This window comes from Dermacentor silvarum, chromosome 2 (assembly GCF_013339745.2).
Source record: "Dermacentor silvarum isolate Dsil-2018 chromosome 2, BIME_Dsil_1.4, whole genome shotgun sequence".
Taxonomy (NCBI): Eukaryota; Metazoa; Arthropoda; class Arachnida; order Ixodida; family Ixodidae; genus Dermacentor; species Dermacentor silvarum.
Window position 1 is genome coordinate 192,615,971 of NC_051155.1, and position 27,145 is coordinate 192,643,115.

The 27,145-nt window shown below is 46.8% G+C and overlaps 1 protein-coding gene across 23 annotated transcripts in view; it reads left to right on the top strand.

Annotated features, from left to right (window-relative positions):
* LOC119442360 (pregnancy zone protein) overlaps positions 1–27,145 on the top strand; it is a 141,337-nt gene that overhangs the window by 34,072 nt on the left and 80,120 nt on the right. For all 23 annotated transcript variants that reach the window (XM_049662081.1, XM_049662078.1, XM_049662086.1 and 20 more), the window contains exon 2: positions 26,410–26,473. The gene's annotated coding sequence lies outside the window, so the exon portion shown is untranslated. The remainder of the gene's footprint in view (positions 1–26,409; positions 26,474–27,145) is intronic.

The following is a 27,145-nucleotide window of genomic DNA, read 5'->3' on the forward strand; positions in this document are numbered from 1 at the left end:
TAAATAGCTTTCGTGGTCAACAGAGCAGAACAGAAGGAAACATATGTCGGGAGATATATTCTTGCTCTTCTCTGCGCTGAAACTTAGTTCGCATGGCGATTACTAAACGCCGCCGTAATTCTTCTGCCCCGTCTGTGTGCACCTATATTCTAAGAAGCCGTGACATTAGCGGGTCAAGGCGCCCGCCCCGCCTCCTATGCGGCGAGCGCATTACAGAAATCCCTGGAACTTCCGGAGAGACACACACTCTGCTCCGGAAAAAGGCACTCACCACTTCCGGCCTCGGAGGCGGAAGTGGTTGGTGCTTGTGTGTGATAAACGGCCGTTACGACCGGCGCCTCTTGACCAGGGGAGAAGCGAGATGCGCCGAAAAGTGGAACCGCGGTCGCTAAGCCGAGGGTCCGCCTGAAACACTAGACAAATAAGCGAGCTGCTTATGTAATCTATGGTTGCTTCTCGCTTTTTTCTAATTTTCTCTCTGTCTGTCTGCATGCTCGTACAGAAAAAAAAGAAGAAAAGAAAAAAAGAAAGAATACGACACGCTTCTTTGACGGAGTTAATGGAGATATATCCTATCTTACTTCTGGGTGGCTAAGTGGCGCTTTTAGAACTATAAGCTGCGGAAAGACACCGAGGCACCATTTCGAGAGAGCCGCGAATATCAGCTTCGCAATAAGAAGTCAAAGGCATGGGACTCCGCAGTCCACCAAAACCGCGCTGAAAACTGGTGACGTGTGAGAGAGAGCGAGAGACAAGCTGGACGGGAAAGGCAGGGAGGTTATAGCCGGACAAGAGTCCGGTTTGCTACCCTGCACTGGGGGAAGGGGAAATGAAAGACGTGTGAGTTGCTAATGTACAGTACAGGAAACGCGTTTCATAAGTATCACAGCATGCGCCGCTGAGTGAAGGGCAAGAAATCGGCAAACAGAAGTAGCGCGTTCGAGGCCAGAAAAACGTCTCAGCTATGAATATTTTCATTTCTCGGGATGAGCGTACCCTGCAGAATTGACTTATGTTGAAGAAGTCATTTAAATAAGGGCAACTGAAATACATTCGCGAAACTTCTTGGCAACCGCCTTATAGAAACGGTAAATGCTTTTGTTCAACTGCACAAATGAATTGTTATTGTGCCTCTCGCCAGGTATCTTGATTAAACGGCGTATAGCAGCAATATGTTTAACTTTTCTTTTGCGGGCAGCACATGGAGGATGCGCACTATGATCTCGGGCCAGACCTTGTAACTGGTCGTAAAACCCTGTGCAACCCAGAAAGGTCTTCTGTGACTTTCAGTGCGGGAAATTGCATCCGATACAGCAATTGTGTGCGTTTAATTGGAAGGCGCAACACTTGATTTGAGATTCGTTTCGTACGTATACTGCTGCTTTTACTCTTCGTCGCATTCGTTATAAGTACTACTTTTTGAGACGCAGTGGCAACCGTTCGTGCCAGGCGCTTCTCACTAACCCTTTGTGAGGAGTGATGTATGTAGGTGTGACTTTACTTGGACCAGCCTCGGGTGCCGAAACTGCGTTCAGCTGCTTAGGTAGTTTCGTATCGTGAAAACCTAGATTCGAGCCTCGAACCCCAATTTCGATGCAAATGCAGGTCATGCTTAAGAAAAAGTCACATGACACAGATACGCAAGATAGTTTATTGGCAATTTTCGACGGCTGGCAAATATTTGCAACGGCCGATCTGATGCAGAATGCATGTGTTCTTAGAGGCGGGAATTCGTTGTAGGAGAGCTTTTTAGACATCATTTTGAAGGAGAGGCTGGCGTTTTAAAGTAGAACCAGATACTCGCCTTCGCATTGCAAATAAATTGAAAGCACCAAATTATAGAGAAACACTGAATACAATCCAAATGCACGGAACCAAACACTTTACGCACACGAGTACAGAAAGCCATGGACCATGGTACAGCAATATAGACTCAGACTTCTGATCAAACCAGGTGTTATTGCTGAGATGGCAGGGTATTTGTTTCAACAGCACACGGAATTCACTATGGGAAAGATAGATTACATATTTTTCCATTATTTTGCGTTCATTCCATAGCTGCCTGCATTGTGGTACTTCAGGAAGTTCTAGCATTCGTTCTTTCGCATTGCAGCTGGCTTACTTAGCATGCTCAAATAATTTTGTAAGTATGACTGATGTGCATTCCGGTCACTGTCTATTATCTGTATTGGTGATGAATATCTTGTGAGAAAATGCAGACCATCGGAGGGCTTAAGACAATAAGGAGGCATGGAGGCAGCACGAAGAGTGCGCATACGTCTCTTCATTGTTTCATTTCATTCTTGCTTTTTAGCTGCAGTAATCGGGCCTGTAATCAATTGCACATAAGACACCCTGAAGGCACGGCAAGATCAGAAACTTTCGTTCATGGCCGGGGTAAAACATAGTTCCCTGCTCCGCGAATTTCCTTGCGCATTTTGTTTGATTGGTTTGTATGTTGACTGTCTTTAAACCCGCCACTGTACGTCATTTCTTGTTCCAATCTTTTCCAATTCACACAAGCTTAGCGAATACGGCTTGGTTAAACACGTAACGTGAATGCGTAACGTGAATGCGTGAATCCAGATAATTTGCCCCATAAATTATTTCAGCGCATATTAAGGCGTCATATTTGCTTGTTGTAAGCGCTGTTTAAGTCAGAGCACGAGCGCTCAGCTTGCGAGGCTAAGTGGTCAGAACCGAACGACCCGTGTTTATATCTCAAAGAAAATCTGGCCACCTTCCCAAGCGCCTCCGAACGGTGACAGACTTGGGTGAATTGATTAAAAAAAACTTTTCCTTGTGAGGACATAAAATCTTCCTCACGATCAGAAGGCTGAAAATTCATTTGAGTGTATAAGTTCAGCGCAGGTAGGCATGCACAGTATGCCGTGTTATTGCGCCGCGTTTGGTGAACGGCGGAGGCTATACTGCGAGAAAGGCTGGGTAATGCCTTTGGGCAACGACTAGCTCAAACGACGCCGCGCATCAACTTTTGAAACCTCATTAATTTCTGGGCCCGCTTCGCGTGACCCGGCGACTAATCGGAATCCATTAGCCTCTGGCGGGACGGGAAAAACGCGCGCCTTCGCCGCCTCTAAGAGCTGGCTGGACTCCGCGATCCACACCCAGTCGTGCTCTCGCAATGCGGTGTTCACGGTGCGTGTTTCCGGCATGAAGATAATTATATAGCTATCAGCATTCAATTCCTGAAGGAGATGTTGGACTGACGCATCCCTGGCATGCACGCGTTTTCTGGGACGACGGACCTGGCGGAGTATAGTACCCTGAAGAAAATATGCTGTTTCTTTTGAAGAAAAGCGCGATTTCCTTGAAAAAGCGCTTTGTAGGATTGAACGAAATGGAGCTGTGCGAAGTTCTTCCGTAAGAGCCCATGGCAGCACGCATAGATCAGAGCCCGAAGGAACGTAGAAGCGAGAGACCAGGCTCCATGCGGCTGCTAAAATGATGCACATACTATGTAGACAACTAGCTCCGCTCATTGTCTCCTTGCTTAAGTCGCGCTCTTTGTGATAATTCCTTGAGCTTTTAAGCATTAGGGGCTCCCGATGAGTTGTGAATGCATCGATAAGCATTATGAATCCAACTACGTCACAACATAATGGAGACATTCTCTTTCGTCTCCGTAAGGTTATATAAGATGTTATGCAGGGGTTAGCCCACTTGGTGTTACACATTGGCCACGCTGCTCAAGAGAAGTGTACGATGAGGTACGTAAGAAAACGAGTATATATGCAAAACACCACACACACACACACACACACACACACACACACACACACACACACACACACACACACACACACACACACACACACACACACACACACACACACACACACACACACACACACACACCACACACACACACACACACACACACACACACACACACACACACACACACACACACACACACACACACACACACGCACGCACACACACACACACGCACGCGCACACACACGCATACACACACCACACACACACACACACACACACAGACGCGCGCGCGCGCGTGCCCACACAAAATGAAAGCAAAACAATGACGCCAGCACGGAAATGTGAAGTACTTCAGCGAGTCTCATTAAGGCCTCCATCCAGCAGGAAGGCTAAAAGCGCCTGGTAAAAGCGCATATTGCGAGAACGAAACGTAGTGGTATATCAAAGACGTCTTTTTGCAACCCTCGTCATTAATCTCGGAATTGAGACGCTTCACTTCAGAGACGTATCTGAAACGAGGTACGCCATCAGTATATTCGCAATCTCTCGCTCCTTCCCTATATAACGAGCGTTTGACGTCACTTCCAATGAGAGGCAAACAGGGAGAGAGAAAGTAGTCAATAATAATAACAACAATAATAAAAACACGCCCTGTGCGTAGAAATAAAGAAGTGTTGGACCTCGTACGAAAGCCCAAAAGCCTATCGAGATTCAGCGTAAAAATAAAAGGCACGTGAAGCCCTGGAAAGGCGATACGCTGTTTGTGTCTGCTCAGGAGCTTTCGGTATGAAATGGGGGAGAACCTAGCAAAAAAAAAAAAAAAAAGAACGAAAAAAAAAAGGGGGGGGGGGAGGCATCTAACGATCATTTCGCATTCCCTGAATCTCGTGCATGGTTACTAAAATAAAATGCACTGAAATGAGGGGCTGGGTGTTATTTCTAAAATTCGTCTCTTTTTATTTAAACGCCTGTCGTTGCGCCTTGATCGAGGACGTTGTCTGTAGGTGCTCTTGCCCCGCCTGCACGTCGCATGCAGAATAGCATCCAGCAGAGTGTTCTGCCAGTTAGGCTGGGCGTCATCAACGTGTTTTTTTTTTTTCAATTTTTTTTTTTATGAGGAGAGTCGCGCGGGATCAGAGGCAACGGCGCAAAGTTGATAACTCGTTTATCCTATTCCCCGCTTCCTGTAAAAAAGAAAATTCGCGCCTTTTCTTCTGTTGTTTTTGCCCGGAAATATGCAGCAATTTTGGCTTTTCTTCATGTGATTTCGCTTCTTCAGCTGCTTTCGCGTCTCGGAACTTACACAGGCGGAAGGAGATATGAGCGAGTAATCAGGACTCACTTTGAATCGGGAGTGCTCTAAACTTTGCCGGTGTTGTATGCTTTCGGCAGGCTGTGTGTAGGCGGTTTATTTTTTACCTGTTGCTTAGGACGAACAGGGTATGCGACCGTTCACATGACCATAAAAACCATGATTAAGAGTATAATAAACGAGGGGAGAGGAAAACATTTATCGTTCGGTTATAAATTTGACATTTAGAGTAATTCGAACGAGCACAGTTACTGGAGGCTGTAATCGACATTTTCTAAAAGTTATTTTTTTTAGTTTATGCTAGTTCAGAGGTGTTATTGCGTTTTCTCATAATTATTGACAATGGTTATAATGTGGTGCAGTTTCCAATGTGGCGCGTGCGTTCATTCACCAATTAACGGAATTGTTATGTTGCAAAGTGTAACTATTTTTTATTATTATTAGCTTATTTGAAATGACGCTGGCACGTTTAAACTGCGCCGACGGCCCCTCTTCTCTGAAATCGATAGTTATGTACAATACGTTGCAAAAGCTACAAGAAGGAAAGTAGAAAAACTGCAGTTTCAATGTTCGCGAAATACGAGTGTCCCTGATCAAATGCCAGCTAGGCAAAGACAAAATATATCTGTATCTGAAACTGCGTTTACCAACGTGGCGGCTTGATAAGCTGTGTGACAGTATGCCAACACTGATACGATCGTATGTTGTTCACGAGTCACGACCGTATGCTGGCCCCTATTCACAGCTTCCACCACGGTTCCACTGTGCTTCTGAATATAAGAGGATCTAGATAATGCACAGCTTTTCGCCGTGCTGGCTGATCTACAAGATGAAGACCTCGACGACGTCAGTTCATAACCCCTGAAGTCGGTGAAAGTTTCACCACACCTAAACGCTGACTGCGTCTTTGTGCGAGCATTAGTTTTAAATGACATTCAGCCGGCGAATGTGCCAGTTGAGCGCCGCTAGTAACTTCAAACCTCGAAGTCGGCACCCCGCAGACGGATAGCGTTAGCTGGTCGTCGTGCATAAACCAAAAAATAAGGCTGTCATATTGTTCCTTTTGAAGAAACGCGTCCCTTCTTCCCCATTCTCCGCTCTACCATGGAAACGGTTCGCTGCCGATGCATTCGAACAAAGCAGTCGCGTCGGATCTGGGCAGGGGTGCGCGTACGCGAGATATGCCGCCGCATAGCTGTCAACGGAAGGCGCTGCCCGTCACGAGCGAAACAATGCTGTCGCTGAGGCACACGCTCGCTCGCAATATTCGCTCGTTTTGTGCGTTATTTTCGTCCAGTTTTCCTTTTTTTTCCCCCTTCCGTCGCCGACAGAGACACGGCCTCTTTTGTATGGAGGCTGGGAACTGTAGAGCACGGCTGGGAGCATCGTTCGGCGCTTGCCTATGGAGTTCTGGCTGGAGGGAGAAGCAGGAGATCTTTCTCTATCTCTGTACGAATGACGTTCGTTCCTTGTCTCTTCAAGTTGTCTACAGTGCGCGAAAACGATCGTTGATAGATAAAGTTGCGTCACTTGAGAACGCAGTGCGTCAGATCACATACAGACGAAACACTTTGCCTTTGTTTCCTATTTCACAGTGTGACATGCACCTTGAGATTTTAAACAGAGTGAACTCATGATCGAGTGAAAACTGGCGAAGGCAATGATATTTGAAATAATTGAGGACGCCTTGCTGTGAAGGGGTTATCGTGGTGAGCTGGGCGGCAATTCTTCCGTTGGAGCGTTTATGAAATTGTCAAAAATATATACAAAAAATTCACCGACGATTGCGATACTCACTAATGCAAAATTTGAGTGCAGCTCTATGCCTGCTTTCATTTCGTGATATATTAGCTGGCGCGGACTATCTGCCTCGTGCGGCACGTTGCAAACGACTGCCACGCTAATCGGGAGATGTGAGAGGCAGCGCGTGGGCGCGGTTCAAAGCAGCCGCCGCAGACAGACAGAGCTCATGCGGTGCTTCGTTTCCATTTATGGTATCGGTGGACGCGCCGCATGCCTTATCGTTGGCGTCATCGGCGAACAGACGACGCGCGTTACTCCAGCGCCAACACGTATAGCCATCGTTGCCGCGCAGCCCGTCTTGCTCGGCACTACGCTTTTCTTCTCACGCTTTCTCCTCCGCCGCTTTCCGCCTCATGGTTCCTCTGCATCCTCCTCCTCAGCTTTCATCCTCGCACTCTCTTCGCTATCGCCGTCTTTCATCCCTCACTGCGCTCCGTGTTCGCTCTTTCATGCTTCACAGTGCTTGTTCACTTGGTTACGACGGACGCCGATGCTCGCGGCAGCAACGGGCGCCTGAGAGCTGTGCTCTAAAAAGCGATTCACCGAGTACCCTTGGTGCCCTAGTTGAACTTTTTGGCTATCGCGACCGGCCTGTGCTTGTTTTCGCTCATTTTGTGTACGCAGGGTGAGATGAATCTTTACCTAACGTATTCCGTAACTGATGAACCAACATCGGGTACTGCTTTAAATTGGTTAAGTATGGATAAAAATTAAAAAAAAAGATTTAAAATTACGCAGATCCCATGCGTTGTGGAATTGATGTTAGGACGAAGCATTTTGTGGGTATCTGGCTATCCAGCATTGTTTTTGTATCTGCAAAACGTTGCCAGATTGACGGACGTGTTTGTGAACATCATCATGCACATATTGCAACTCGCGCACTTCTCGCTACATGTTTGTGTCGTGTGACACGAGCGCGTGTGTGTCGACAGCAACAAGGCGACGACGACTGTAACGACGATAGTATGATTTCGACGACGCGAAGCCTGATTCCAACATAACGGACTGACGGTACGCCGGCAGTGCGTTATGATGCGCTCGTTCTGTTATAGAATTAAGCTGCATAGGTCACAACGTTATTATCATGCTTATGTCAGGAAGGAGCAAGGAAATGGTAATATGAAGGGAAAGCAGCACACAATATGCAACAAGCAGCCCTGTACAGCAACGATGCAGAGCCCACGCACACACTCAAAAAAAAAAAAAAGAAAAGAAAAGGAGGAGGAGAACAAGTTGAAAGTTCGCGATCTGAATACATACCTGTCGATTTCTATGAATGAACACCAAAGCCATTCTAATATACATGGCTGCGCAGAAGAGCTCACAATCACACCTGATAGTTCGTAGATCAATTTCTTCAGCGATGCATCGTTCCCTACCCTTTGCGTTTCTTTTTTTTTTTTCCTTCTTTGTCTTTTGAAGGCGCTAGCGTTCCTTTTTTCTATGACACTGTTTATGTTTCGTGGCAACACATTCGCGGTGCCTTTTCGCGTTCCTTCAAACTTTCCACTTCCCGCGAGAGAAATTCCTCCGCTCGTTGAGACCAGCTCCCGCGCCATATACTCGGCGCAGCCGAATGGCGCAACTCAAAGAGGCGGCAAAAGTAAAGCGAGAAAGTCTACGAGCTTTCGAAGAGCAAACAAGTCTGCGACGCTTTCTTGGTCCCCTTTTCTCGGCCTGCAAATCCATCATAGTCAAACTTTCTTCAGGGCTTGTGACTCCGAATGCAGGAGAAACTCGAGACGCGAAGGAGTGAAAGTTTGTTCGATCACACTTCGGCGAATCGCGGGAATGCCTCTCTCCGCAGGAGAAAAAAAGAAAGGCCTAGAATGATCAAATGCAAAGAGTGTTGCGGAGACCTTTAGGAGCTAAGAAGCGCCAAGTATCGTGCAAGCCATGGCGCACGGGATCCAGCAATCTATTTCACTCTGTCGCGGCGGCGGCACCACGGCGCTTGGCAGTCCTGCTGCTTTGCCGATTCCTCTGAAAGAAACCAAACAAATACAAACGGTTATTACAAACGGTCGGCGCTGCAGCGACTGAATTGGACGCAGGGGAGCACGCGGTTTTTGCGCTGCGCGATCTTGGAAACGCTTGAACTTTGGCATCGTTTCCCTGCGCCGTCGTCCCATCGTCGCCTTTCTGAAGTGATTCGGCGTGTCGTCGCTTTTATTTCCGGCCGACGCCTCAGACAGCCGTGAATTGGCGTGTCTCTGACGTGTTCGGCTCAGTCTTCCAAAGTTTCCTGATGATGCAGTTGACGGTGCACTTGCCTTTCGTATTTCTTCGGTGTTTTGAGATACAGGGCGATCTTCAAAGACGCATGCTATTTGTGAAATCGTTTGAAAGTGTCTATACTAACCAGTGAACGCAGCGCGGTAGCAGACTCTCGTATTCAGTGAGCAAAACCCTTCTTGTTAGGTGACCAAACACTGGTTGTACTAGATACACGAAGAGAGAGACGGAAAAGCTTGGAATTACTTCTGTTGTCCCAGCAAGAACCTAATGAAGCTGTTAGCTATGTTAATCCATTAAACGCCGATCCACTTGCTGTATGCGTTGTTTCCGCGTGAAGCGATTTTCGAATCTTACGTAACGATGAATTGCGGGAGCACCTGTCGGTCTTTAGTTTCCTTCGCCTCTAGTAAATAAATCGCAGCTGGATCCCAGAAGGTTTTCGCGGTCGCTGGAAAAGACACATATATAGTTTTTGTGACAGAAAATCCATTTGATCAGCGGACTACATATGTATGCTGCATTTCTTAAGAATTTGGTAGTTTTCCTTATTTCACTCCGTCTTTGAGAAATCCTGGGAGCTCTGCACTCCGTCATTTCCGTCATATAAACGAGGCTGCGCTAGCACGAAACACGACGTAGCTCGACGAAGTGAGAGGGTAGCGAGGAGGTTCTTGATGGAGATAAGAAGAGGCAACCGGGTAGAAAATGCGCGACAGAAAAAAAGAGAAAGAAAAGGACGTGCGGGAATGAAGTCATGCGCCGCAGGGATCGCCGTGAGAACCGGTCGACTCCTCAGAAGGCGGCACCAGCAGCGGCGGCGGCGGCGGCAGGGAAAGAAGCGCAAGTGCACGATCTGTCAAGCCTTTGTTTTCTCTTTCTTCCCGGCACCGACCGCCCTGCATCGGCATGTGTTTTTTCTGACTCTTCCGCTCGCAGCAATTCTTATTACCGGCCTTACTGCTGCCGCTTTTCTCCCCCTCTCCTTCCACGGCGTTCATTCTATATATCGGCGCAGCTAGCGCCGTACGGTGTGAAGAATTCCTCCACCCCTCTCAATACTCCATTCGTTATTTTCTTTATTCTTCGTTCTAGCAGAAACAACACGTATAGAAACTCACGCACGCCGAGACAAGCGCACAGACAATACCAACATCTCCCACCCGCCGGTCAGCTTGGCAGCAAGACGGTGCGGCAGCACCAACTCGCGCGCACGACACACATACGCAGTGCCGGCAGGCTGCCTCGAAGCTAGATCTGCAACTGCAACCATGGGCGCAGCACGCCCTGTACTCTACCGTCGTTCGGTTGTTTGTCTTGCGCGCCGCCTGCGTGCCGGCTCTGTCCGTAGCCGCACGCACAGATTGATTGAGGCAATCGGAAAAGGAGAGGCAGCGGCAGCCGGCGTCGCTTCGTTCTTGTTTCTGCTCGAGCTGCTGACCAAGAATTGTTCTTACGGCCAGTTTGCTCCTAGTACCCTCTAGCATCGCCCCCTTTCCCAAGCACCCCTCCTCCACTGATTTCCAGTGCCCCCTTCGCACACCCTGGCCCCCCATTTTTGCGTTTCTTTCTCGCAAGCACACGCTTTGCAGACACTGCACTGCGCAATCATAATACCGTGCAGTACTGAGCTATCCGCTCCTTCTTCAGCCAATTCAGAATCGAATTACGCGCAAGTATCCCGAAATATTAGCGGCTAGTTACTGGGAAGCACAATATGCTTATGTATACTTCGCGCTCGTGAATGGCCATTCCACTGGCATTGACGAATCAGGCGGTGTTGTTACTCGGAGAAGCTCTGAAAATTAGGCCTTCGGATGGCTCGAAGCTCGCTCCAGCTTCCACCCACGGTTGCACGGTTCTTGCGAGACGCGGCGCTATATAGCTGCATCCCCAGGCGCGCGCGCAGGTTCGCTTCTCCTTGCTCCTCATTCTCCGTTGCATTTTTTTTCTATCGTGTACGTTGTTGGCCCGCATCTGCGGAGCCAAGAGGCCGATTCTGCGCCGCGGCGCCTTGCCGTTATCGTCCTCAGGGAACACACCGGCGAGCGAGATACATTTCCATCAAAGTGCGGTCACGGCACGCTTTTGGCGATGGCTGAGTTCGATCGCGCTGCCCGTTGTAGTACGGCAAGGCTTCCTCGGCGCGCCGTCTCGAATGGGCAATGTGCGGATCGGAGCGAACAAGCGCGGCGTTGGGAGCAAATGGCTTTCGATTTGTGTGCGGTGACTCGGGGCGCGAAGCGCGCTAGGCTTTGCGAGCTTTAGCGAGCTCTTCGGAACACCCGAAGTGCTTCTGTCGGTTACGCACAGTTGACTGACTGCCGTGGACTAAAGCACACGAGTGCGTGACGACTATGTAACGGGAGAAAAAAAAAGATGAACAGTTTACGGTGTTGCAGGAGCTTCCGTAATGAAGCGACAACGCTGCAGCTAATGAATGAAAAGAAAAATCGATTCTGGAGACACTAGAGAACAAAGGATGTGAGATGAACGAAATTTGAGGAGGGAAAACAATGAGTAAGAGGAACCCTGGAGTTGATTATTTCGGTCGCGTACGCTTTTGAAGGGAGAGCGGTTTCTTTTCGTCATGAGGTGCAATCCCTACAGTTAATTCACTTTTGTGTATTTTTTAAGAGGAAATGAGACAAAAAGCTGTAAACACAGCTCGCCAAGGGTCCCGGCCCCCTGTGACAATGCAGCAGGAGCAGGAATACAGTAATATTTTTACTGAATGCAAAAATTAGCATAATAATTAGTGCAATAAGACAATGAAACAGGCGCAAGTAATATGTAAGTAGATTACACGGTCAATTTCGGTTGACAGTAGATTTTGATATAGGAACTAGATGGAAAGTAATTTCAAAGTTGGCTTCGTTCTACTTATTTAGCAAGGACGGTAATGTGTAGCCTGTATCATGATTGGTTCGCAGTGTCGCAACATTTGTTTTGCCATTTTTTGTGTAGGTGTTTTCTTGACTTTATAGCCACCGAAATTACACAGTCATATATTTAACCCGAACACGTCTTACGCGCCATTTTTTGTTTCTCCCGTGGAGGTTGCTGTATATATTTGTGGTTGAGGTGGCTTGAATATGCTAGCTTAAGGTGTCTTCCTTACAAAGCATTCAAATGCTTGCTCCTCGCAGCCCGCGTTTGTTAAATTTAAGCGGCTATACATATGTGCTTGTTGTTCTGGCTAAGCGTGATGGAAGTTGTAATGGTGCGAGTAGAAACTTTATATTAGCTTCTACGGCTATTGTCATAGCGAACTGGAGTCGTGGTATGCGATGTCTTATGGCCATATACATTGCTCTTATGGCCTGTTAGCCGCCGGTGTATAGCTTATTGGCTGTGGCGTTGCTCTGGTGAGCTCGATGTCGTGGCTTCGATCTCCGCTGCGGTGGCCTGATCTTGATGGGGCCTAAATTCAAAAACGCTCGTCCACGTTAAAGAACCCCCATCCGGCGCTCTCCACTACGGCATCCCCCATAACCCACTGTGCAGTTTCAGGACGTTAAAACAAGCATTTTTTTTTTCAACGTCACAAAATGGAATAGCTAAGATCACAGTACCTCAACTAGCTAGCACAGCTAGCTACACAGCTACACAGCTAGCACATCATAACGCAGCAAAACGCAAAGCAATAGAAGCCACTTTACGTCAGAAGCCGTGACGCAGATCTCGTATACTTGACAGCACGACCGATTTGTACTACTCGTTTGAACGAAGAAGGATTTGTAAACTTAAGCTTCCAAATATCTTGAGCACTACGAATGCTGAAACGCGAACATACGAGATCGATATCGAGAGATGCGCATTCCCGGTGCTCCGCGTCGTCCCTCTCTCAACTGTCCGAACTACGAATGCGTGAACACGACGCAAAAACAAGATTTGCGCCTGTGCAAGAGAAGGAATTTCAAGAACTTACGACGCTCTCGGGAATGTGTTTGTTTTTGCTGGCGCGCTCTGCGAAATATTTGTTTTCATTTTTAGATAAGCAGACTTAAGCGATTCCTCTGGCTGGAAACACATTTAGTGCGACCAGCAGCAGGCTATCTATTACAGACACTGCCATCATCTCAAGAACAACTTCCCTGCGATGCACAAAACATCGGCTCTGTCCGGAGCGGTATGGCCTGATGTGGCCTCCGAAGCTGATGCGCATACGCCACTACTCTTACAGCCTGCGTAATGCTTAAGAACCCGCACAGATTGGCAAGCACCGAAGCAGCACGACAACGCAGTGCCCATTGCACACCCGGCGACGACGACAGCCAAACGTAAAGAAAGTATTAAAACAGACAATCTAATTTCAAGCTTCTAACACCTGTCACAGTAAAACAACACGTAAAACCTGAGCTACGCGGGTCTGTATCCACGTGATATGGAGCGAGACGAAACGGAAGTGAGCATGAGTAGAGGCAACAACAATAATATCTCGTGCTGTTCTGTATCCCCCCCCCCTCTCTCTCTCTCTCTCTCTGTCGCTCTCTCATACAGTGGGAATCACACTTGTTTGAAGAGTTCTTGAGTGGCTGACTGCCGACTACGCAAGTACTTGTCCCGTGTCCACCCCACCTTTTTTTTTTTTTTTTTTTCGGGCCGTGTTCCTTTTTCTCCGCTCAATAATTTTGTCAAGTAGACAAGCGTCGTCTATAGCGGTATACTGCTGGGTTCAAGATCTGTTCATTACGAACGCAAGGCGCGCACATGTGTGTATGGCCATGTCGCGGTGTTGGTTTGCACTTGTCGGTGTTGGTTTGTACTTGTTCTCGCGAGTGATGGTGACTAAGTTGGCCGGCTTGACGGCTCTAGAAAAGGTCGGTCCACCTTGTAGTACGTGCTTGAAGTGGCGACTAAGTTTGCAGCTTGTAGAAGGAACGGCTTTGTTCTCGCAGAGCTCGAGCTCTGACGGCGAAGAAAGCACGACGCGCATTGTGGATGGTCTGTACGGATGAGAAAGATTTACGCGTGATGATGATAAGTGCAGATGAGGAAGATGGAGCTCACATATTGCGTAGAGTTGTACTCTATAGTAATTCTAATATTGCGATAACACTAATTCCCCCTAGCGGCGGAAGCGGCAGCCTGGCCGCGTGAAAGTATTATGAAACGCGCCGAGTATAAGGTTTCAATGACATGCGCTACTTTTGTCTCGTGGTAACGACGATCAGAAGGAGTACGAACAGTTGAGACGTGGTAGTTAACAGGGGATGTCTCCTCGATATCTTCGTAAGGTCCACTAAAACGACTTAAGGATGTGTCAGATAATTCGGGATCGCGCACACTTCTGTTCTCTGGAAAACATTATTGAAAATTGTTGTGCCGACGTATATAGAGATGGCTGAGAAGAAAGCAAAAAAGCAAAAAAAAGAAAAAAAGATAAGATAAAAGAAAAAAAGAACGAAGCGTGCATTTATGAGAGGGCCGACATGCGGCTGCGATGGTTTCACTGCGAGGCACGAACGTGGACGAAAGGCAGTAGCGCATAATGCGTAAGACTGCAAAGCAAGCGAGACGTCAGCTTCTATAAGCTTCTTAGCGAATAGATACAAAGTCAGACACAATACGGAAAGAAAAAAAATGTGCTAAGGGAAACGAGTGAACTGAGATTTGTCTAGGTTGAAAAGAGGGAAGTTATTGCAAAGAATACATCATGCGCAGCACACACACACACACACACACACACACACACACACACACACACACACACACACACACACACACACACACACACACACACACACACACACACACACACACACACACACACGCACGCACGCACACACGCACGCACGCACACACACACACACACACACAGACACACACACACACACACACACACACACACACACACACACACACACAAAACACTTACTCCTCGTCTGGGGCCAATCTGCAGAGCAGCGCTCCAGCTATAAAAGAGTGATGAAATGCCCCTTCTCCCAGGATAAAATATTGAGGGTCATTTAAGATAGAAACTCTCGTTGGCGTGTGTGCCAACAGTTCAAGGCGTTCTCTGCGTGAAAGCGCCCATCCGGAGAACGGAGCACGATGTGCTATCTAGCGGCCGAGTATCGTCGCGTCGTCGAGCTTTTTTCCGAAATGTAGTGTCTTCACTCCCATTTCTTGCAAACAGTTCGCGTTTTGCAACAAGGAGATCTATGTTATATGGAGGCTTAGAGGAAGCGAAAAACTCCATTAGTAGCTGCCTCGTTTCGTGTCATCTCGCTTTCTGGCAAAGCAGAGCATTGGTACACACCGAAAGTGAAAGGCCTCAGCTGGACAGCCTTCGCAAACACTTCATGTAAAAGGAGGCTACTTATGCTGAACGGCATCGTCGAATGGCCTTCTGTGTGTTCTTGCAGCGTACAAGTGATGCGCGTCGCTGTCTCAGTTGCTACATTAAGGTATAGCCTAGAACACTAGTCAAAGGCATTGACCTGAAAAACTGACCGTGGTTTGTGTAAGTACTACAAAGATTTCGCCTTCACGAGATGTGTCGCTACCGGGGTGCGCTCTTGCTATTGTTGAGCCCTAAGACTCCGCGTTCGTTTCGCACATAGTTTCCCTGAATGATACAGTTTTTTCGAATTACAATCGTCTGAATTATGATTTAATTACAGTTTGAGGAGGTCCCTCTGACAACGACAAGCATGCGTAGTAGACGTTTTCACACACTTAAGGACGAGGGTAGGCGTGGAAAAAACCACGCATCTTTAAAGACGCATTGGGGATATCATTAGCCATATGTCACAAACACCCTCATTCATAGGTGTGCAATTTTTCTTTTCCCAGATATTTTTCTTCCAAGCATTTACAGTCATCTAAAATTCCAGTCGTTGAAAAAGAGGTGAAGAAATCGTACTGAATATATATTTAAAAGTAAACACTACTTCCTTTTGTACTTAGCAGCGCTCACAATCTTAGTGCGTCGTCTAAATTCTCGAACTTCTGTCTATCTCATCGTATAGCAGCATCCAGCCACTGTAAGATTAAACTCTCCCTGGCCATTACTGAATGCGTCTGCTAATATGCAAGCGCCATTATTACATGTGCAGATCCACCGTTCATTTCACACGTCTCTAGAGAACACGGTGTCATGCAGCCGTTAATCGTTCCCATTCTCTCAACGGACACTAATCGCACCTTAAAACTGTCCGAAACTCCCAACATCGCCGGACGCGGGCGTCGCGGTTATTGCGAGCCGTGGTCCTACATCCTTTCAATATCCGGGTAGCGCGGCCGCCACTTCTTGTCAGTGGGCTGATTCACGACTAATCGTATCTATAGCCTAAGTATGTATACCCTCGTGAGCCGATTCGCAACCGTCCAAAGCGCGCGTTGTCTATTGCGCGCCTTATGGAGGCCTTATTATAGTAGATCCTTCACGCTGCAGCCTCCCGGCTGAAGTGTTGTCTTCGACAGACCCAAATTACCGCGTTCGCTTCCTATACCAAGCGTAACGCTCGGTTCCTTGGCTTCGGTATGTGGGTACGCACTATACGGCGAAAGGAAAACACTAAACGCTGGCGGGAACGCCCACTGCCACAGGAAGCACGCCTATATGCTCCGTTTGTTTATACAGGGCCGCCGCTCGCATTATTCGTTTCGTCTCGCGACCAGTCGCTACAGCCAACGGGCCAAAATATGGCCCATACGTCCAGCGTGTGTATACGTATAGATCGCGCCAGCACTTATTCGGCAGCGCGCACAGAGGGCGTATAAATAGAGCGCCATTTATACCACTCTACATTCAGTATAGCGCCGGCCGTCGGGGACAAACGCTCTCTGCTGGCTCGGTCCGAGGCGGTAAATAAATCGTCGCCACCATGCGGGTGGGGGAGAAGACAAGAAAAAGAAGAAAAAAAGAAGAAAATAAAAAGACTAAATAAGGGGCAATTGCCTTACGGCTTTGCTTTGCTGCTGCTGGGCTCCATCGGGATACGGCGGCGGAGATTATTCAATTTGCGAAGCTCTTTCTCTTCGCTAAGTGCACGGGTGCGCGGGCGAAATGAATAATGCGCCGCTCTCTCTCTTGCCTCAGTCCGTTGCCCCGAATGTCGCCCGCCGGGACGGTGCGTGCTTAAACGCGTACTGCTGTGCTCTCCGCTTAATGTCCGTGCGGGGCGAGACACTCAGAGAGGCACCCACAAAGATTTCTCTGGTGCGTGGCGCGCTGTCTCTCATGGGAACGGGCGAAAGGAGGACAGTTTCGGCCCTTCCTGATCGTGTACTTTAGAAGAGCTTCTGCAAATGAGGGAGAAGGAAGGGAGGGGGGGGGGGGGGGGATTGCATCCCCTTTGCCATCTATACACTCACGCGTGTATCTGCCATTTGGGGGCTGCTTCAATCACTTGTGCGGTCTATGCTTTTTTCATTAGTATTATGATTCTGTTTTATTACGTCGGAAAGGGAGGGGTAGAGGGGGCTGGCTACGCGTGCTTTTTATTTTTTAAATCGTTTTCGGTGTGTAGGACAGCTGCTGGGTGCAATACTAACCCACCGTGAATCTGGAAGCTTCACAAACCAGAACACAGACAAACGCACGCGCACGCTCACAAATACTGAAATAGCAAAGCTGGTGGTATCCTTTTCATTATTACTGGAACATTTCCCATGGTAGCTCAGCATTTGTGTCCAACCGTGGCTGCGCTTTCACTTGTCGATCGATAGCAGGCGCGGGCTTGAGAACAAATAAAAAAGGCGGGGCTATTCGCATCTGCCTTCTGCGTTTGCTTTCACCTTCTGCGCGAAATCATGTCTAGTCGCATCGTTTACCTTTAATTATGCTATATAGGTGAGAGAGACTGGTTACTTCACGTCGCTGGTTGGTAGCTGGTTTTAATCAGCTGCTCTTGATATCTCCAGTGCGGTTTACGAAGCTTCGGAAGTCATTACCAGATACACGTTTGGCTAAATAGCACTAGACTGAGCATTACCTTAAACGGTTCAGTTCGACAAGCTTCGTTTACAAGCATACTCGCTGACGAAAATTTATTTACGTAAAATTGTGGACCAAGGATATACCGGTCTACTTATTTACTTCGTCTATGCACCTGGATGCAGAAATGTTATAGAGTTGCAGTGGTGACGAATGTGGCGTTGATGTCTACGCCTCTGATTTTTAGTCTACTAGCACCTCCATGCCGTCGTAATGCATTTATTTCTTTCTTAAAATTATGCTAGCCTTTCTTTATGTGAAAGCTATTAGGCGGTATCTCGAGTAAACGATATATATTAACGGAGAAAAATGCAGATAGGCCCTGGACATCTTTTTTTGAATCTTTCGTGCACTCAAAGCACATTTATTGGCTTATTAGTATTTTCAGTATCCGACAGCATTATTACAGGAAGATTGCATTGGTTGCGTCATAACTGGGTACATCTCAATCATCACAAACAACTCAAGCAAGGACCAAACATGGGGTAAAGAGTGCACGTAATGACCAAAAACGAATGTTTCAAAAGTAAGAAGTGCATTCGTCCTCGTAATTACGTCATTGATCTCTTGGATGAAAATCTGGAGCGCCGTTATAAACAAACAGAAATGGTACTTTGAGCGCCTACGTGATTTCGCGTTCAGCTTTCATGAAAGGGGAATACAGAGGGCTTCATTATCGAACTTTGTGTATGTGAAAGCAAAAATAAAGAAAACATCGCCAGGTATGCGGTTTATCAATAAAGCAAACAGGCCCATGAGAGCTATCTCATCTTGCAAGCAGCCAGGTAAGGAAAAAGTAAAGAAATTCATAGGAGGTGAAATAGGGCTGCCAAAAAAGCGTTCGCTATGTTGGGGAGGTGAGAAATAGAAATATTGACCGCGGAACCGGTGCCATTTCTCTTTCTGCAGATGGACTTCCGTCACAGGCGCGTTTTCTGTTATTGGCGTTTCATCTCCGCCCCCGCTTCCGCGAATCGAATCAATACACTGCCTCTATTTTATGCTCCGTTTTTTTTTTCATTTTCTATCTATATATTCGACTTCGTGCCTGTTTACCTTTTACGAGAAATGTGCGCGCGGACGCGAAAGTACAATAGCTATAGCAGTTCAGGCACAGTAGAGATTATAGGTTTGCGCAGAACGCACGGCAAAGCAAAAGTCGTCCCTGGAGCGGCTGAGATTGAGAGAGAACGAGGGCGTGGTATGGTGGCATTGACTGCGATTCCGAGGAACGCACGAAGTGGTGGGGCGTGATGAGAAAGGCGTGAGGGCAGTGCCGTTTATATATAGGTAACAGAGGAATCACGACGGCTGCTCCACTTCCTGCAAGCTCAGCAGAAAAAACTGATAGAGAAAACTTTCCCGCAGCTAGCTGGCAAAACACTGCTTCTATCTCGTTTTTTCTCGGCATTTTTTTCTTTCATTTATTAGGTTCCGTAGTCTAGGTCCGCGTATGTGTATAGAGATGCGTGCAAACACATCTTGGCCAGAGGACGCGAGGGGTGATGGGTGAAGCGACGATGCGGGCGCTAAAGTGATAACCGTTGCGCATCGGGCCTGTTTGTGCGCTCACTATGGCTGTTTGTGCGCGTTGCTGGTATTTGGCACCATCCTGGACTGCTTATACATCGCTCCTTCTCCCATTCTGACATTGCTGTACTTGAATTTCTTCTTTTCAGTTGGAGCTTGCGTGAGCTCGACGCTTCGAATGCGCGGAAGAATTGGTAGGAGATGGATTTCGCATTGTCATGTAGACGTGTCCTCATACTGTGACGTCTGGTGTTGTCTTCCGGCCGTCTGTTCGTCCTACTGTCTGGTCTTCCGACAACGGGTGCGATTTGAGTGCAGCGAAAGAATGCGGCGTGCATGGTTTCTAGTGGAGGTTGTGTTCGGGTCCTAGTAGCTTATTATGTCACATTGTTCTACGTCGGGAGGTGCCGCAAGACGCGGGACGTAAGCACTTCTCGATTTTAGTTTTTCTTTAGTAAGCAGCCTTGCAGCTATTCTTGAGTGAGTGCTTTGTCCTCTAGCACGTTATGTGAATAACGATATCCAGAGTCAATTTTGCAGTTTCTTTTATTAAGACAGTTTCCACAACTACAATTTAAGAGCAGGTCATCTCATTTTATATAGCTCCTGCGGTAGCAGCCTCAGCTTTAATGAACCGGGCATTTGTCTCTCCAGAATCAACAGCTTTTGTTTGCAGCGACAGCTCCCTGCGTTTTCATAGGTGACGCAAGGTGATCCGCATGCATGCGCCAGAAAAAAAGGAAACTCAACATGCTATTGGACAACTATTTGCGTATTATATATCCGCCGCTATAATTGTTGTAGCTGCGGCAAAACTTCATCTAGACGCCTTATATGGGTGGCTGTTTAGACGACATTGTTGTTGTTGTCGGTGGTGGTGTTCTTGCGACATGATTCAATATATAATCTTCTTCCCCTGCTCCCTTAGTATCTAGGTGACTTAAATGCAAGCGAAGAAGGAAAGGGGCGAGGAATGTGTGTGCAGTCACACTAATCATTTCAAAGATGTACTGAGGCAGCACTTTACATACAGATTTGAAAATGTTTTAATTAATTATTAAGTTGTTGGGTTTTACCTGCCAAAACCACAATCTGATTACGAGGCACGTTGTAGTGGCTGACTCCGAATCAATTTCGACCAGCTGGAGTTCTTTAGCATGCTCCCGATACACAGTACACTCGCGTTCTTGCATTCTGGCCTTATGGGTGTACGGGCGTCGCGGCAGGGGTCGAACCCGTGTACTGGAGCTCAGCAGCGCAACGCCATAGCAGATATAGCCACTGCCGGGCTGGTTCGACATACGATTTTCGTACAAAATATTAAATCACCATTAATTGTTGTAACGATTGCGACAATGCGCTCGTGGGCCAACGATATAGGCGTATACGAGTGTGCTTATAGCACCGGGGTGAAAAAGCAGCGCAGGAAGACATGTCGCACTATTTTTTTTTCTTGCTGGCTAACGAGCGCTGGTTGTGCGCTTGTTCTCGAGTTGGCTTGGGAGGCGGCAGAGATCCAACCGCGCTGCGCAATTTCCTTTGCACGCTCCGCTTGGCCGGCAGGCGCCTATTTCTTCGTCATGAATCACTGGCGGATCGGCCGCGATGCAATGCCATCGGTTCCAGCTGCGGTGGCGCGGACGCGATGCGGAAGACGCCGGACGTGATCCCGGGGCAGTTCGGCCCGGCCTCGGGCCTCGCAATGCTGCCCGAAGGGTCGTTAGCGCTTCGTAATGCGTCGCTATCGGCGCTTCTCGCAGCTGGCGCGCAGTATAGACGCGCCGAGTGAGAACAATAGCCTTGTTAGGGCGACACTATATACTGTCCTGTTTGTTTCAAGGCGAAGGATTTCTTCGTCGTTTCGTGCGTGGCTCGAAGACTCTGTTTCGGCTATATCATTTCTCCCCGCTTCACTACGTCCTCTAACTGCCTACATTTACCGCAAATGTACGACTCGCCTTGCGCGAATGAAAATGTGGACTGTTCACGCGCAGACTATGTACTGCCAAAAGTTTTCGGACCGCGTGAGTCCGTGAAAAAGTTGAGGTGAGCAATGCGGCGATTGTACAGGCGTGTGCGTAGCTACATGAGCTATAGCGCGGAGGGTTCCCGAACGTTTCTCGTGTATGATGTTGAACGAGGCTCAACGTCGCCGCTTGTACAGGCTGGCATCGCGTAGCGCCCTCGTTGTCCGGTCTTGTGTTCTTTGTGCTCGTTTTTAGTTTCGATACAATGGCTCCGTCGAGTGTCAAGCAACTAGGCCAATAAGAAGTTATCGCGTTTGTTTGTTTCTTTCTTTTCTTATAGAAGCCCGTACTCGGCGCTTCGAACGACTGCGCACGCTTTCCCCCCGTCGCTCTCCTCAACGGTGGTTCGGGAATACCCGACCCCACAATAGGTCAGAGAAACGAAGCTTTAGAGCGCGTGGCATTCAGAGCACGTTGGCCATAAAGGTGCCACCGGCCGTGTTTTGAATATATTATGCTATCGCTGGTACAGTGCTTGGAATGCGATTTCGTGCTTCTCGTGGCGTTAAGTGTGCAGTATAGACATGTCATGTACCGTACGGTCTGCATAATACATGCGCATATATATTTATCGCAGTCGGTTTCGAGTGTAAATCACCACTATGTGGGAGGTGTAATGTCTGTCGGGGACAACCATATTACTGGAAGCTGACAGGGGTAATGCATGACTCTTTTATTTGTTTTGTTCTCGAGAGCTGTGTGAGCCGGCTCAAAAACAACGGAAAATGTAGGCCTCAGAGTTCTAGAAAAGGAATGACGACTGTAAGAGACGACAGATATTATGCTATATACGTGGTGCCGGAAAGTACAACCGCATGTTGCAGCTCTGCTATATACGTGCAATGTATCGAGTGCGAGGACATTGACCGGAAATGTTGTCAGCTTTGGTGTTGCTCTTAGTGGAAAGCCAGCGCTTCTACGGCTGTCGGAGGCATGGGTATTTTGTGCATATGTGCGTGTGTGCGTTTGGACAAACGTGAGCTTTCTCGCACAAGTACCAGAACACGATATTTGTTTTTGTTTTTTTTAATATCGCTGTTGAAAAATGAAAGACGCATTCATCGTCCGTATTGTCAGTATTTCTGTCAGTATTTTCTCGATATCACTATAAAAAAAAACTGAAAAAAGGCTGACAATATGCGCGTCTTTTTCGTCATTCTGTTAACCTACACGTCTCCTTGTGACGCGTAACTAATTTTAGGCGAAGTTTACTTTCTTATCGACAAAGTGCTCGTATATAAGTTTCGAGAATCAATATTCGTCCTCACAACCATTTTAATCAAGATGTCGGGTTCCACTGTTATTTAATGGTGCTACAGGCAAAAAAAGAAAGGATTCTTCGAAAGAATGAATTCTGCAAGTGTAAAAACATTTCTCCTGAGAAAAATGAGACAGTGTTAAAAGCGACTTTTTCATCGTCTGCTCCATCGCAAAAGCTCTCGGAGGGATCACCAGACGAAAAGGCACACAAGAAAAAAAATAAAAAGAACGAAAAAAAATCCATTTAGAACGATGCGATTTCGAGGAATCTTCAGGTAAACAGAAACACGAGAGAGAGTAACCCAACCGTGCCATGGTTTGTACGGCCGAACCTTCGCAACTGGAATTGCTGGGTAGCTGCGCGTGAAAGCTCATCCGTGTTTACGTCTGTCTTGCGCGTGCCTGGTGCGAAACAAGCAAGAACGTGGAAACACGATAACAGGTTGCGCTGTTCGATGGCATAAAAGAAACCCTCGCGTTTTCTTCTTTTCTTTCTGTCTCTCTCTCTCACACACACAGTTGGTTCTGTTGCCGTCATAACCGACAAATACTTTACCCTGAATGCTCTTCTTTTTCCAGGATTTTGTTTTCTCGGTAGATTTTTCTCCGTATATATCTGATGTACTGCCACGTGCAAAAGTAACATACGCACCCAGAATTTTTCATACCGCGTCTGGAAATCATTCGGTGGAACAGTTAGCTTTAATTTGTGTTCACTTCGTAATTTACTTTTCAACTAGACCAGAACGTTTCTAGTGGCTCTAACGCAACCGTAGTTTCTCTATATGTGTCTAGGGATTGTTTATGCATGCAGTCCAATTGCGCGTTGAACAATTTCACTTCGTAATTTATTTTTGAACTAGACCAGAAGCGTTTCTAGTGGCTCTCACGCAATTCTAGTTTCTCTATATAAGGTTTAGTCATGCGCTCCGAACAGTAACAACGATGACGTATTTGTTAGCTGACGCATATAGCGAGGTCAAAAATTTGGAGGACGCTTAAGCTTGGGCATTAAGAGTGGAATGCGATAGCGTTATCGGGACCCGCTCGCATCGCATTTTTCTTTATGAGAAGGCTTCACCGCAACACGCAACATGGGAAAGCCAGCTTACAAAGACCAAGCTTACACCGATCCCCTTAAAGTCGGTTTCACTTTTAAAACAAATGCATTGCTGGGAAGAGATTTTTACAGGGGCAATATAAGCCACCTTATATCAAAATGTAAGGGCCCTAGGACGTTTTTTTTTTTCATTATTTTAATAATTGTTTGCTGTTGCCCCGAGGCGCGCGCGTGTCCGAAATATAAAAAGGATCGGTTTTCAACGTTCCCCTCAACGCTGTGGAGAACCAAAGTACAGCGGAACACCATCAGAAATGGAGGACGCTAAAGCTTCGCCTTTAAGAGTGGAACGCGATAGCATTCAAAGATCCCTGGCTGCTTATCAGGATTTTTTTCTCGTATATTCAAATTACAATTCGACGCTCTCACGTCTGTAAGTTGTGGCTAAGTCGTACTTTACGATTTTTTTGACGAATTTTACTCTGAGAAATTAAGTTTTTGGTCCCGAATGCCTTGCGCCACGCGAAGGGGGGACCGCCCGGTAGAGGTGGTTCGGCATGATTACTTCCGCCAGACGCCGATGCTTACCGCGGACGCCGACAGTGACACGGACGCCGACGCCGTATTTTTTGCGATACGGGGCCCTTAACGCTGTCGCGTTAAAACTAGAGACGGGAGGGGATGGGAAACCCTTATCCTTTGCACAGAAGGGTACATCTGTGTAGACGCGTAAGCCAATCTATCTGTCCATCTGTGCAGAACGTCTAGCACCGTGCTCACAAGCTCTGAGCTACCAGCAAGTCTTGTCTGACTTTGCCCTTTAAATTCTGATAAGTTGCCTTTCAACTATAAAAATAGGCAGAACTAATTCGTTACTACGACTGACCCTATACGGCAACGGTTCTTACAAAGCGCTCTTGGTACGAATGTTCTTGCCACTCCTAGTCCATATTTTTAGGAAAATTACCCGTCATTATGTGCACACACGGCGATTGCGTCAAATCTCATCGGGGCGCACACGATGATAACTAAGGACTGCCCATATTTTTCTGTTGGTATATTTTCTTTCTATTTCTACAACGCTGAATGTTTGTTTGTCTATCTGTCTCTTACTTTGTTTCTTGGTTGTTTTAACCTTTTTTTCTCTTCTCATAAACGGTGTATTTCCGTCATACGTTGCCCACTGTGCAGATAACAGTTAAACAGTTGAATATTCTAGACTATGAGCTGTGGTGTTTTAAATTTCCTTGCTTTTCAATCACGTGCCGCTGATTAACGCAACATAATACAATAGCTAACTTTCTCTTCCTATTTTACTCTGCTGCTTGCTACTTAACCGTGATGTGTACTGTAATGTACATCTTCCCGTGTTGCTTTTAATATGCCATTTTAGCAGCTGATCTTTGTGACTACGAGCAAACTCTAAACTTTCATTCTCGTCTTGTTTGACGTCCTGTCTTGGCAGCGCACACATCTTCGTCAAAATAAAAGCGATAGAAGAAGAAAACCGTAGATGCTGCTCTTAATGTTTCGAGAGGAAGTCCAGTTCCCGGGAAAATTTGGACGATGATCACAAAACTTACAAAGGCACTCACGACCACACCGAAGAGAAATTCTTCGCCGAAGCCTTCGCTGTCTGACTCGTTTTCTGTGCGCGTGTAAATATTATTTCCTTGTTAGGAAGCGAAAGTGGCCGTTCTGTGTCCTTCCCCTCTCACTTCCGGCCAGAGGCGCAAACACTTGTTCTGTTTGCTCACCACTACTAGCGTCGTTGTCTGTGTGCGTATTCCTTTGTGTTTTTTTTTTTTTTTTCACGTCCGCATCGACTATGTACGTTGAGGGTCCCGGTATATTGGCTCTAGTTAAGCTTGTTTCAGACGTCTTTTTTTTTTGTCTTTGTCTAATGTTAACACAGTAGTGTGCTTGAGTGGTCCGCGCCTCACTTCTCGGCATGGGCGCCTGGTGTTTGTCTACGCAAATAAGCTTATTGTTATCAATGAGCCGCATGAGAAACTTTGCGCGGTTCATATCTATGAAACGATAGTTGGCATCACCGGACTAGTCTTTCTGATTTTGGTCTTCGTTTTGGTTCGTCAGGTAAAGCTAACTCTAAAGTTTACTTGTAACACCTCCCGTAATCCTTACCCACTATCAGACCACTAGTGTTATAACGGGCACTACATTTCCTTGAGCTTACTTTGATGTCAATTCACAAAGCTATTGCTTGAGAGTTCTCTGAGAAGGAGTCTTTACGAATCGAGGCATAAAATTTATTAGATTTTTTTTTTGCCCCAATGATGTTCTAGTGGTAAGCACCTTCTTTACGAGAGCGTCAAATGGATCCGTACAGTGACGCGTGATTGGCAGTACAACAATTTTTTCCGTGGCATGTATTTGTTTAACACGTACTATTTTTTTTCTTTCGCAATGCTACGTACCAGTCTGATGTCCCTATTTTCTAATCCTAACCTTGATTACTTTCTTTCAACAGGTCCTGCCAAGTCCTCTGAAACCCGCGCAAGTCTGGCTTGCGCAGAAGTACAGTAGCACCAAAGGTAACTTGCGACGATTTCCTGCCCATTGTTTTTTAATAGTTCGTCATGTATTAATTTATGATTATTGCTAATATTTAGATTGTAATGTCAAAGACAATATTTATCGAAGTGAGCTACAACTATCTTGTAATGAATACCAGGAGACGTTCCTATAACGAAACTAATGACAACTTCAGCATTCTTTCTAAGTGAATATGTCTTGCGAACGCAACGGCTCCAATTCGTAAATTGCAACAAACATCCTGAAATAATTAGATCTCAAATTTGCTACTTAGTCAATTATGCATTTTGTATTAAGCGCAAGTAATGTCCCCTCTTCGAGTAATTCAGCTGTCATCCAGCGCTCGAGTAATCCAGGATGTTTGTTAATTGTTTTAAAATATCAACTTGTGTGTTTCAAAGCTATCGTATGTTACTACGAAATTATAAAAAAACTAAGAAACGAAAATTCATGAATGGGTTTTGTTTCCTTTCCCGCTTTATTTCTCCCTTTCTCGAGTTGCAACTCTTGTTTACCGGCGCGCACCAAGCGTTTCTATAAGCATTTGAAACACTTTGTCGGTACATTTCGAACCTGCAGGCTTTGTCGTTAGTCACTGGCATATCACTGGAGTTTCCTTACAACGTTGCAATGCAGCAACTCAAAACGTTCCCACTATATATCTTCCACGG